Source organism: Salvelinus sp. IW2-2015, linkage group LG28, assembly GCF_002910315.2.
Source record: "Salvelinus sp. IW2-2015 linkage group LG28, ASM291031v2, whole genome shotgun sequence".
NCBI lineage: Eukaryota > Metazoa > Chordata > Actinopteri > Salmoniformes > Salmonidae > Salvelinus > Salvelinus sp. IW2-2015.
Window position 1 is genome coordinate 20,564,653 of NC_036868.1, and position 14,436 is coordinate 20,579,088.

At 44.6% G+C, this 14,436-nt stretch overlaps 1 protein-coding gene across 1 annotated transcript in view; it reads left to right on the top strand.

Moving 5' to 3' along the window:
• The window catches only part of LOC111954320 (neurexin-3b-like), a 457,756-nt gene that overhangs the window by 24,049 nt on the left and 419,271 nt on the right, over nucleotides 1–14,436 (top strand). The gene's annotated exons all lie outside the window — the stretch shown is intronic.

Consider the following 14,436-nt stretch of genomic DNA (forward strand, 5'->3'; position numbering starts at 1 on the left):
AGGCCGAATCCGGAGGTGGGGACGTGAGGAGGGAGAGGGAGCGAGGAGGAGGAGGGAGGGAGGAGGGAGGGAGGGAGGGGGGAGGACGGAGGAGGACGTGAGGAGGGAGGAGGAGGAGGGAGGAGAGGAGGGAGGGGGAGGAGGGAGGGAGAGCTCTTTCTAATCTCTCTTCATATGGGGCTAAATCCTGAAGTTCTTCTGGAGTCCTGGAGTCACACTCTAATTATCCTGCTGCTGCCTTCCCTGCTGCCTTCCCTGCTGCCTTCCCTGCCGCCTTCCCTGCTGCCTCCCCTGCTGCCTGGCTGCTTCCTCCCCTGCTGCCTGGCTGCTTCCTCCCCTGCTGCCTGTGGATGCAAAGTCCGGCACCGCAAATTCACACAGCTTTACTCTTTATTCTTTCTTTCTCTTGCTCTCCCTCTTTCACTTCCCATGTATGTGTTCATATGTACACCTGTCCTTCCCCCTCACCCATTTTATCTCTCTGTTCCCTGTTATTCTCTGCTTATATTGTTGTGGATCTACCTCCCCTATTTCTCTCTCTCTCTCCCTCTCTCTCTGAATTCTCCCATTCAGAGCATGATTATTAAGGGGTCAACTACTGCTGTGTCTGCTCATCTGTTCCTCTCATCCCAACCCTCTCACATCTCTGTCTCAGTGGGAGTTAGGAAGAGGGTTAGGTTAAGTCTCCATAGCCTACTCTCATGAGCAGCGTCTGATGGGTCTGTCTGATGCTGTTAGCCTCTGATTGCTAGCTCCCAGCCACAGTAACACCAGGATGAAAATATGCCTTTCCCTTACTTTTCCCATGTGCTGTTTTTCCTTTCCTTTATCCTCTCCTCTTCCCATCCTTTCCTCCCCCTCCTCTCCTCCTCTCCTCCTCTCCTTCCCTGCATACTCTCATCTCCTCCTCCACCCTCCTCTTCCTCTCCCCACTTCTCCCTCCATACTCTCTTCTCCTCTCCACCCCTACCCTCCTCTCCTCCTCACCTCTCCTACTCTCCTCCCTGCATACTCTCATCTCCTCCCCCACCCTCCTTTCCTCTCCCCACTTCTCCCTCTATACCTCTTCTCTTCTCCACCCCTACCCCCCTCTCCTCCTCACCTCTCCCTCCTCTCCCCCCTCCATACTCTCATCTTCTCCCCCACCCTCCTCTCCTCTCCCCCACTTCTCCCTCTATACTCTCTTCTCTTCTCCACCCCTATCCTCCTCTCCTCCTCACCTATCCCCTCTCCTCCTCACCTCTCCTCCTCACCTCTCCTCCTCTCCTCCCTCATACTCTCATCTCCTCCCCACCCTCCTCTCCTCTCCCCGCTTCTCCCTCCATACCTCTTCTCTCTCCACCCCTACCTCCTCCCTCCTCACCTCTCCTACTTTCCTCCCTGCATACTCTCATCTCCTCCCCTACCCTCCTCTTCCCTCCCCCACTCTCCTCCATACCTCTTCTCTTCTCCACCCCACCCTCCTCTCCTCCTCACCTCTCCTCCCTCTCTTCCCTCCTCCCCCATAGTCCTGTTCCCTCCCTCCTCCCCTACCCTCATCTCCTCTCCCCCACTTCTCCCTCTATACTCTCTTCTCTTCTCCACCCCTATCCTCCTCTTCCTCCTCACCTCTCCTCCTCTCTTCCTCTCCTCCCTCCATAGTCCTGTCTCCTCCCCCCTCCCCTACCCTCCTCTCCTCCTCACCTCTCTCCTCTCCTCCCTCCATATCTTGTTCTCCTCCCCTCCCCTCCTCCCCTCCCCTCCTTCCCTCCCCTTCTCTCCTCCTCTTCTCCCTCCATACTCTCGTCTCACTCCTGACCTCTGTGATCAACCGAGCAAAACTGATTCCCTCTTTTTCATGGATTATGAGTGCGTCAGCGGTTACGCAATCCAGGGAGTAATAGAAGGAGAATGAGGAAAGGGGGAGCTAAAGAGAGCTAAAGAGAGAGGGGGATAGGGAGCAGAGGAAAGGGGGAGGAGAGAGAGTGAGAAGGAGAGACAGACCGAGAGAGAGGCAAGGAAGGGAGAGAGAAAGAGCTAATGAGGAGGAGGAGTGAATATGTGTCTGTCACATTTGGCCGATGTTGTTTGCCTTGGTACAGCATCACAGCAGGATTACTGCTGCTGGTTAAGCCAGTGTCAAAACAAAACCCTTTTAATCTGTTAACACAAAATGGCTGCCTCTTTATTGGCTTACCGTATCAGTTTAAAAAATGACGCATACTGTATAGCATACAGCTGTAATATGTGTAATAATGTAGTAAAGGCACATACAACACAGTCAGCAAATAAAGGTTGTTAAGTAACAACTGGTTGTGTAAGAGCTGGTGTATAGGTGCTGATTGAGGAGTGCACATTGACTAAGTGCATAATTCAATAAATTGCAGTGCAGATCACAACTACCAATACATTTTCTTGGTCCGGATATCTGAATGCTCTCTATGGTGCAAAGATTCACAAGTCACAAAGCATTTCACATATCAGGATGTATTATTGAAAAAAATATACAGTATGTAAAACGAAGGAAATAACATTATACCCAACGTGAGTATAAAAATGGAGATGGGAAGATTTTGGAAAGGGATTGTGAGAATGTAAGCTCCGGCAGTTGGTTGTAGGTGTGCATTGTGTGATTTTCTTTCTGACATGTGTTGATGTGATGTGTGCAGTCAGGCAGAGCTGTTCACACCGTGGAGACAGAGAGAGGGTAAACACACATGGCATGCTATGCCAGCAGAGTGGCATAGTGCAAAGAATGACATCCTCTACTATTCACTGTACTGTGTCTCTGTCTGTCTGTCTGTCTCTGTCTCTGTCTCTGTCTCTGTCTCTGTCTCTGTCTCTGTCTGTCTGTCTGTCTGTCTGTCTGTCTGTCTGTCTGTCTGTCTGTCTGTCTGTCTGTCTGTCTGTCTGTCTGTCTGTCTGTCTGTCTGTCTGTTCTGTGCTGTCTGTCTGTCTCTGTCTCTGTCTCTGTCTCTGTCTCTGTCTCTGTCTCTGTCTGTGCCTCTGTCTATCTCTGTCTCTGTCTCTGTCTGTCTCTCGCTCGCTCTCTCTCTCTCGCTTTCTCCCTCTCTCGTCCTCTCTCTCTTTCTCCCTCTCTCGTTCTCTCTCCCATTTCTCTCCATCTGTCGGTCTGACCTGTTAGTGAGTCCCTCGCTGATGACATCATAACCTTTGACCCCTCCCTGCTGGGGAGTTTGATACAACACAGCAGACTGTGTCATCTGTCAAAATGTCTGACAAACTGATTTTAAAAATCTTTTGAAGTCTATGTGTTGAACCTTGTATCGCCATGTTTTAACAGTTTGCTCACATAGAACTTATCTTTTTCCACATTCAGGCAGAGTGTCATAAAAAGGATGATCACTTGTTGTAAACATACTGTATCATAGCAAGTACAAACATAAATATTGAAAGTATTGATGCAGTAGCTCGTGAATGTGATTTTGGCAAACATACTGTAAGCCTATTCATGCAGAATATTTTAACATTCTGTCATACATTCTAAAACATAAAACATGAAGAATTTCCAACATGAAGAATGGTCCAATCCACTAACTCTGCAACCCCATCTAGATGAGAAATGGACCGTTCCACATAGCATGCAAATGCCCTTGCGCTAGCTGAGCCATTATGCAGATGATATGCAAATGGGGCCACCCGATTGTGGTTGTGCTCAGGGTGCATCGAGTGAGCACCGCACTCAGGGAGGATAATCAACCACTGATCATTGTTAGCAATAAAGAGGGTGTGCAGCCGTCTGTGCAGAGAAGCTGCTCTGCTCGCTGGCTGAGAAAATAACTGAACATTAGTGTGTGTGTGTGTGTGTGTGTCTTTTGGTGTGTCTGGTTGTGTGTGTGTGTGTGTGTGCGTCAGTGTATATCTCTGTGTCTCAGTGAGTGTGAGCTTCTCCTTTGTAGTCATTCTTAAAGAAGAGACTGTTGATTACGAGGTGTTTCAGATCATAACATTACCAGCATCACAGTAGTGTATGTCTGATTGCAGTGGCAGGTACTATGGGAGCTGCTGTTTCAGTTCTTTAGTCAGTTTAGTCATAGTGCTTCTCCAGTGATGTAGCTATAAAATATGTGCTATAGGACATTAACATGGCTCACTGAGAGGAGAGGAGAGAAGAAGAGCAGATGTGAAGAGAGGAGAGGAGAGGAGAGGTCCATGTTGCTCAGTTGGTAGACCATGGCTTGCAACGCCAGGGTTGTCGGTTCAATTCTCACGGGGGACCAGTACAAAAAAATTAAGAAACTGTATGCACTCACTCAGTGGTGGTTCTAGCATGTATGGCTCACTGGGTGAACCTAGCCCCCCCCCCTCAAATAAAAAACAACTGTAATTTTTATTCATACATTTGGAACAACACAAATAAATAATCATAACTTTTAAAACGATATAAATATAAAAATAAATACAAAATAGGACTCATAAATAAATGAGCGATAGAAAACCGATCACGCAAATGTCACCAGTCCAATTGTTTTGTGCGGGTGCCCCGTGCCGCCCCCGGCAAGATGGAGTGTCACCTATACCTAAATCCGTCACTGCACTCTCTACTGTAAGTCTGTATGTCTGTCGCATGGGTAAGAGCGTCTGCAGGGGTTGCCAAACTTTTTGCTTTGTGACCCACCGATTGAGGTGTCTTTTGAGTCACGACCCACCGTATGGGTTGAGAGGTGAAAAAACATACACGGACCATAGAATAAGTCAAACATATTATCTTGGCAGCTGAAAGAAAATGTTGCCTTTTTAAGCACATTTCCTGCAATTCTACGCATTTTGACATGGCTAATGCTCTGTTGTTATGCTCAAACATTATAACAAAAGCAATGGAGAGGTTATCTAGCTTTTACTTTGTTGATTATACATTCTCAAAGATTATAGGCTATTATTTTAAAAGATATACAGTACTAGTCAAAAGTTTGGACACATACTTATTCCAGCGTTTTTCTAGATTTTTTAAAACTATTTTCTACATTGTAGAATAATAGTGAAGACATCAAAACTAGAAGAAATAACACATATGGAATCATGTAGTAACCAAAAAATTGTTAAACAAATCTAAATATATTTTATATTTGAGATTCTTCAAAGTAGCCACACTTTGCCTTGATGACAGCATTGCACACTCTTGGCATTGGTTGAGAGAATGTGTTATTTCATAGTTTTGATGTATTCACTATTATTCTACAATGTAGAAAATAGTGAAAATAAAGAAAAACTCTTGAATGAGTAGGTGTGTCCAAACTTTTGACTGGTAGTGTATGTCCATTATCTTTCAACATACTTTCTATTTGGGTTTAGTTGTTTAAGTTAAAACTGAAAGTGTTTTTCAATCCTCGGAATGTATTTCACATTTGTGTTTATTTGTGTTTTTACAATGCAGAAAACATGTCACCCCGTGAGCCACCTGGACCCCTGCCGTGACCCACAAGTGGGTCCCAACCCACAGTTTGGGAACCACTGTGCTAATGACTACAATGTCAAAATGTAGGAGAGTAGAGACCCGGTGTAGTCTTTACATAACAGCTACATGTTGAAGACATACTTCACCTACTCTTGTCCTCCAGTGATCCCTCTCTCTCACTCTCTCCCACTCTCTCCCTTTCACTCTCTCACAGTCTCTCTCTCTCTCTCACAGTCTCTCTCTCTCTCTCTCTCTGTCTCTCTCCCTCTCAGTCTCTCTCTCTCTCTCTCTCTCTCTCTCTCTCTCTCTCTTCCCTCCTTCACTCTCTTCCTCCTCTCCTCCCTCTTCCTCTCTCTCTCTCTCTCTCTCCTCTCTCTCTTCTCTCTCTCTCTCTCTCTCTCTCTCTCTCTCTCTCTCTCTCTCTCTCTCTCTCTCTCTCTCTCTCTCTCTCTCTCTCTCTCTCTCTCTCTCTCTTCTTCTCTCTCTCTCTTTCTTCAGTTCAATTCAATTCAATTTGCTTTATTGGCATGACGCAACAATGTACATATTGCCAAAGCTTACTTTGGAGATTTACAATATTAACATCATTCAAATAATAATAATCACTAGCATCAACGGGACAACAGAAACATCAATAATCAAGGGGCATGGTCAAATATTTAGCCACGGTGTACTGTCGATTTAGGGCCAGATAGCACTGCATTTTGCTTAGTGTTTGTGTTTCCCAATAAGTAATGTAGTTTTGTTCGACTGTGTCGTAATTTGGTGTATTCTGATTGATTCAATGTTCTGGTCCTGAGGCTTCAGTATGTTAGTAGAACAGGTTTATGAACTCAGTCCCAGGACCAGCTGGATGAGGGGATTAATTTCTTTGCTCAGCTCTTGGTATTGCAGGGCTTGGTAATGATATGAGAGGGGGTCGCTGTATTGTAGATATTTCCAAAACAGAATTACTATTTTTTGAGTTTTTATTATAAGTGTATATTGGCTTAATTCTGCCCTGCATGCATTGTTTGTAGTTTTCCCCTGGACATGCAGTGTTTCAATGGGGTGTTTGTCCCATTGGGTGAAATCATGTTTTGCAAGTGGACCCCACATTTTAATAGGTATTTAAATTTGTTTTTTAATAGCGTAGAATGCCTTGCGTGCTTTCTCTCTCAGTTCATTGACTGCCTCATTAAGGTGTCCAGTTGAGCTTATTTAAAATAACAGCCAATAGGCAATGGCGCCAGAGGGGATGGCTGCTGTTTTATTGGCTCCTAACCAACTGTGCTATTTTGTGTGTTTTTTCACATTGTTTATAACTTATTTTGGACATAATGTTGCTGCTACTCTCTCTTATGACCGAAAAGAGCTTCTGGATATCAGAACAGCGATTACTCACCTCAAACTGGACAAAGATTTTTTCTTTAATGAGTCGGACAGAAGGATATACTGCTTCTCCGAGACCAGGCCCAAATTCCGTCATTCGCGTGAAGGAAATACGGAAAAACAGGGAGCGGAGATCGGGGTGCCTTGTTAGAATTTCTACCATCCGTTCTATTGGCCAATGTGCAATCACTGGAGAATAAACTGGATGAACTCCGTTTGAGACTATCTTACAAACAGGACATTAAAAACGGTAATATCTTATGTTTCACCGAATCGTGGCCGAACGGCGGCACTGAAAATATACATTTGGCTCTGTTTTCCGTGCATCGGCAGGGCAGGACAGCTACGTCTGGAAAGACGAGGGGTGGGGTGTGTGTCTATTTGTCAATAACAGCTGGTGCGCGATGTCTAATATTAAGGAGGTTTCAAGGTATTGCTCGCCTGAGGTGGAGTACCTCATGATAAACGGTAGACCACAGTATCTACCAAGAGAGTTTTCATCTATYTTTTTCGTAGCCGTCTATTTACCACCACAAACCAATGCTGGCACTAAGACCGCACTCAACGAGCTGTTTAAGGCCATAAGCAAACAAGAAAATGCTCATCCAGAAGTGGTGCTCCTAGTGGCCAGGGAGTTTAATGCAGGCAAACTTAAAACCTCATTTCTACCAGCATGTCACATGTGCAACCAGAGGAAAAATAACTCTACACCCCCTTTACTGCATACACAGAGACACATACAAAGCTCTCCCTCACTCTCCATTTGGCAAATCTTACCATAATTCTATCATCCTGATTCCAGCTTACAAGCAAAAACTAAAGTAGTCAGTACGCGAATGCTGTGCTACAGAACTGTTTTGCTAGCACAGACTGGACTATGTTCCAGGATTCATCCAATGGCATAAAGAAGTATACCACCTCAGTCACCGACTTCATCAATAAGTCAAATCAAATGTATTTATATAGCCATTCTTACATCAGCTGTTATATCAAAGTGCTGTACAGAAACCCAGCCTAAAACCCCAAACAGCAAGCAATGCAGGTGTAGAAAAACTCCCTAGAAAGGCCAAAACCAAGGAAGAAACCTAGAGGGGAACCAGGCTATGAGGGGTGGCCAGCCCTCTTCTGGCTGTGCCGGGTGGAGATTATAACAGAACCTGGCCAAGATGTTCAAATGTTCATAAATGACCAGCATGGTCAAATAATAGTAATCACAGTGAACAGGTCAGGGTTCCATAGCCGCAGGCAGAACAGTTGAAACTGGAGCAGCAGCACGGCCAGGTGGACTCAGGACAACAAGGAGTCATCATGCCAGGTAGTCCTGAGGCATGGTCCTAGGGCTCAGGTCCTCCGAGAGAGAGAGAGAAAGAAAGAAAGAGAGAAAGAGAGAATTAGAGAGAGCATACTTAAATTCAGACAGGACACCGGATAAGACAGGAGAAATACTCCAGATATAACAGACTGACCCTAGCCTCCCGACACATAAACTACTGCAGCATAAATACTGGAGGCTGAGACAGTGCATCGATAAGTGCATCAACAACGTCGTCCCCACAGTGACCGTACGTACAGTTGAAGTCGGAAGTTTACATACACCTTAGCCAAATACATTTAAACTCAGTTTCACAATTTCTGACATTTAATCTTCGTAAAAATTCCCTTTCTTGGGTCAGTTAGGATCCCCACTTTATTTTAAGAATTTGAAATGTCAGAAAAATAGTTGAAATAATTATATATTTCAGCTTTTATTTCTTTCATCACATTCCCAGTGGGTCAGAAGTTTACATACACTCAATTAGTATTTGGTAGCATTGCTTTTAAATTGTTTAACTTGGGTCAAACATTTCAGGTAGCCTTCCACAAGCTTCCCAAAATAAGTTGGGTGAATTTTGTCCCATTCCTCCTGACAGAGTTGGTGTAACCGAGTCAGGTTTGTAGGCCTCCTTGCTCACACACYCTTTTTCAGTTCTGCCCACAAATTTTCTATAGGATTGAGGTCAGGGCTTTGTGATGGCCACTCCAATACCTTGACTTTGTTGTTCTTAAGCCATTTTGCCACAACTTTGGAAGTATGCTTGGGGTCATTGTCGATCTGGAAGACCCATTTGCGACCAAGCTTTAACTTCCTGACTGATGTCTTGAGATGTTGCTTCAATAGATCCACAATTGTCCTCCTCATGAAGCCATCTATTTTGTGAAGTTCAGCAGTCCCTCCTACAGCAAAGCACCTCCACAACATGATGCTGCCACCCCTGTGCTTCACAGTTGGGACAGCGTTCTTCGGCTTGCAAGCATCCCCCTTTTTCCTCCAAACACAATGATGGTCATTATGGCCAAACAGTTCTATTTTTGTTTCATCAGACCAGAGGACATTTCTCCAAAAAGTACGATCTTTGTCCCCATGTGTGGCTGAAAACCATAGTCTGGCTTTTTTATGGCGGTTTTGGAGCAGTGGCTTCTTCCTTGCTGAGCAGCCTTTCAGCTTATGTCGATATAGGACTCGTTTTACTGTGGATATAGATACTTTTGTACCTGTTTCCTCCAGCATCTTCACAAGGTCCTTTGCTGTTGTTCTGGGATTGATTTGCACTTTTCGCACCAAAGTATGTTCATCTCTAGGAGACAGAACGCTTCTCCTTCCTGAGCAGTATGATGGCTGCGTGGTCCCATAGTGTTTATACTTGCATACTATTGTTGTACAGATGAACGTGGTACTTTCAGGCGTTTGGAAATTGCTCCCAAGTATGAACCAGACTTGTGGAGGTCTACAATTTTTTTTCTGAGGTCTTGGCTGATTTCTTTTGATTTTCCCAAGATGTCAAGCAAAGAGGCACTGAGTTTGAAGGTAGGCCTTGAACTACATCCACAGGTACACCTCCAATTGACTCAAATGATGTCAATTAGCCTATCAGAAGCTTCTAAAGCCATGACCTCATTTTCTGGAATTTTCCAAGCTGTTTAAAGGCACAATCAACTTAGTGTATGTTAACTTCTGACCCACTGTAATTGTGATAAAGTGAATTATAAGTGAAATAATCTGTCTGTAAACAATTGTTGTGGAAAAATGACTTGTGTCATGCACAAAGTATATGTTCTAACCGACTTGCCAAAACTATAGTTGGTTAACAATAAATTTGTGGAGTGGTTGAAAAATGAGTTTTAAAACTTCTTTGGGCTAGGGGGCAGTATTTTGAAGTTTGGATGACTTCAAAATAGTAAACTGCGTGTTACTCAGGCCCAGAAGCTAGGATACGCATATAATTGGTAGATCTGGATAGAAAACACTCTAAAACTTTCTAGTTTCTAAAACTGTTAAAATAATGTCTATGAGTATAACAGAACTGATATGGCAGGCGAAAACCCGAGGAAAATCCATCCAGGAAATTTGATTTATTTTTTATGTGAGTGGTTTTCCATGGAAATCCTATTGACTATATAAGGGTTTATGGCCCAGATTGCAGTTCCTATGGCTTGCACTAGATGTCAACAGTCTTTAGACATGGTTTCAGGCTTGTTTTCTGAAAAACAATGAAGAATAAGACCTTTTGGTAAGTGGTCTATGGAATCATGCAGTACTGGTTTGTGCGTGTGATTGTGTGTGCGCTCTTCGTTCTTTTTCCTTTCTATTGAATACGCTATTGTCCGATTTAAATATTATCGATTATTTAGATAACTGACACCCTGAGGATTAGTTATAAACATCGTTTCACATGTTTCGACGAACTTTACCGGTACTATTAGGATGTATTCGTCTGCATGTTTTGACTGCCTTTGAGCCAGTGGATTACTGAACAAAACGCGCCAACAAAACTGAGTTTTTGGGATATAAAGAGGGACTTTATAGAACAAAACAACCATTTATTGTGTAGCTGGGACCTTTTGGATTGCCAACAGAGGAAGATCTTCATAGGTAAGTGATTTATTTTATCGCTATTTCTGACTTTCGTGACTCCTCTGCTTGGTTGGAAAATGTTTGTATGCTTTTGTAAGCGGGGCGCTGTCCTCAGATAATCGCATGGTATGCTTTCCCGGGAAAGCTTTTTTGAAATCTGACAAAGTGGCTGGATTAACAAGAAGTTAATCTTTTAACCGATGTATAACACCTGTATTTTCATGAATGTTTATTATTACTATTTGTGTAATTTGAATTTGGCGCTCTGCAATTTCACCGGATGTCGCGGGGGGTCGCTAGCGGCACTCCTTGCCCAAATAGGTTTTAATGACTCCAAACTAAGTGTATGTAAACTTCCTACTTCAACTGTACATATTCAAAGCAGAAGGATTACAGGCAACATCCATACCGAGCTAAAGACTAGTGCTGCCGCTTTCAAGGAGCAGGACTATAATCTGGAAGCTTATAAGAAATCCCGCTATGCCTTCAGACGAACAGTCAAACAGGCAAAGTGTCAATATAGGACTAAGATTGAATCCTACTACACCGGCTCTGACGCTCGTCGGATGTGGCAGGGCTTGCAAACTATTAGAGACTACAAAGGGAAACTCAGCCGCCTACTGACGTGAGCCTACCAGACAAGCTAAATGACTTTTATGCTCGCTTCGAGGCAAGCAACACTGAAGTATGTAAGAAATCACCAGCTGTTCCGGGCGACTGTGTGATCACGCTCTCCATAGCCGATGTGAGCAAGACCTTTAAATAGGTCAACACCTCCCTCTGCAGCTGGATCCTGGTTTTCCTGATGGGCCGCCCCCAGGTGGTAAGGGTAGGCAACAACACATCTGTCACACTGATCCTCAACACTGGGGCCCCTCAGGGCTGCATGCTTAGTCCCCTCCTGTACACCCTGTCCACCCATGACCGCGTGGCCAAGCACAACTCCAACACCATCATTAAGGTTGCTGACGACACAACAGTGGAAGGCCTGATCACCGACATTGATGAGACTGCCTATAGGGAAGAGGTCAGTGACCTGGCAGTGTGGTGCCAGGACAACAACCCCTTCTTCAACGTCAGCAAGACAAAGGAGTTGCTCATGGACAACAGGAAAAGAGGGCCAAATGCCCCCATTCACATCGACGGGGCTGTAGTGGAGCGAATCGAGAGTTACAAGTTCCTTGGTGTCCACATCACTTTCAAACTATCATGGTCCAAACACACCAAGACAGCCGTGAAGAATGCACGACAACACCTTTTCCCCCTCAGGAGACTGAAAAGATTTGGCATGGGTCCCCCGATCCTCAAAAGGCTCTACAGCTGAACCATTGAGAGCATCCTGACCATTTGCATCACCACCTGGTATGGCAACTACTCGGCATCCGACCGTAAGGCGCTACAGAGGGTAGTGCGTACGGCCCTGTACATCACTGGGGCCAAGCTTCCTTGCCGTCTAGGACCTATATTCTAGGTGGTGTCAGAGGAAGGCCCAAAAAATTGTCAAGGACTCCAGTCACCCAAGTCATTGACTGTTCTCTCTGCTACCGCACGGCAAGAGGTACTGGAGCGCCAAGTCTAGGTTCAAGATGCTCCTCAACAGCTTCTACCCCCAAGCCATAAGACTGCTTACATGGCCACCTGTACTTTGTTTTTACCACTGCTGCTACTCACTGTTTATTATCTATGCATAGTCAATTTACCCCTACGTACATGTGCAAATTACCTTGACTAACTTGTACCCCCGCACATTGACTCAGTGCCGGTATATAGCCTTTTGTCTTTTTGGGGTTTACTACCAGGGCCCAGGTCTGGCAGTACTGCTCTAGCAGGTCCAAGCTCTGCTGTAGGCCATGTGCTGTGGGTGACAGCAGGCACAGGTCATCTGCAAAAGACTCTCTTTCTCTCTCTCACACTCTTTCTCACTCTCTCCCTTTCTCTCTCTGTTTCTCTCTGTCTGTTTCTCTCTCACTCTCTCCCTTTCCCTCTCTCTTTCTCTCACCCCCCCCTCTCTCTCTCTCTCACTCTTTCTCTCTCTATCACTCTCTCTTCTCTCTCTCCCTCTCTCTACTCTCTTTCTCTGTCGTCACATCATCACCACCACTTTGTCTCTTTACCTCCAGTTTACCTCCAGAGCTCCATTGACCCTCAGGGGAACTATGTCTGCTGCCTCCCAGGTGCATAAAGCACTTAGGGTTAGAGAATTAGGAACTTGTGTGGAAGTGTGGGCTAAGTTAAGTGACTCTGGTTATTTGAAGTTAAATTTGAACATTTGAAAAATGTAAAGAAGTTAAATTAGAGAGGGGTGGAATGTCTTCAGGCAGAGCTTTTCTCTTCCCTTCTTTTCTCCTCCCCACCCCCTCTCCTCCTCCCTTCTCCTCTGTCCTCCACCCTTCACTAGGGTTGCACAAACTTTCCGTGGGATTTAACGGGACTATATGGGAATTAACGGGAATATATGGGAATTATACAGGAATATATGGGAATTAACGGGAATATATGGGAATTAACAGGAATATATGGGAATTAACAGGAATATATGGGAATTAACAGGAATATATGGGAATTAACGGGAATAATATTAATATTAGTACCATTTAAATGCAGATGTTTTTTGCGTTGGATATATTTACTATATCATATGAGACAAAAACATAAAACTTTTACCTTATCATAAGTAGACATAATTGCAAATGATTAAATCCTTCCAATAGAAATAAAAAAAACAATTTAGTTACGAATTGAACTTTAATTAAATGAGTTGATTCTTCACATTGGATGATTTCACTGAACAGCAAAATAAAGGGAATATTGAATGATCCCCAATGATCCATCGCATCTCCCAAAAACATTTTCAACATACATCTGTAAAATGATAGTCTAGAAACTAAAGCTTTGGTTGTCTTCCTCTCAGGCTTTCATGTCTTCTCCCTGGACCTCCTCAACGTCCACCTCTTGAACATCAGACTCTGAGGCCTCATCTTCACTGTCACTTTCCAACCTTGTTGAGGATGGCTCGTTGTCAGGCTCAAAAAGCCTCAAATTTGCACAGATGGCCACCAATTTTTCAACCATTGTATTGGTCAGCCTGTTGCGTGCTTTGGTGTGTGTATTCCCAAACAAGGTCTGAGGCGGCTGATGTTGGTGGGATTTGGAGGATGATGGAGGCAACAGGGGAAAGAGCTTCAGATCCACAAAGTCCCTTCTACCAGGTGGCTGATGAGATATGTTGGCATGACTGCCATATTGCATCTCCATACCAAAGCCCTTGCTTGGAAGTGTACTTCGCCAGACTGCCAAGAACCTTGCCATCATCCAGGCTAAGGTGGCGAGACAAGGTAGTGATGACAACATAGGCCTTGTTGAACTCTGCACCAGATAGGATGCTCTTGCCAGCATACTTGAGGTCCAACATCTACTGTACACTGAGGTGTGTATGGGCTTCAGGCAGAAGTCTTCACGCTTTTTGATGTATTTCAGAACTGCAGTTTCCTCTGCTTGGAGCAACAGTGAAGTGGGCAGGGCAGTACGGATTTCTTCTCTTACATCAGCAAGCAGAGTCTGAACATCAGACAGGATGGCATTGTCTCCCTCAATCCATGCAATGGCTACTGCTATAGGTTTCAGGAGTTTCAGGCTGCTTACCACTCTCTCCCAAAATAAATCATCCAGGAGGATCCTCTTGTTGGGGCTGTCCTTATCGGCAGACTGTGATATGGCCATTTCTTGGCGAGACTCCTTCCCCTCCAGGAGACTGTCAAACATGATGACAGCACCACCC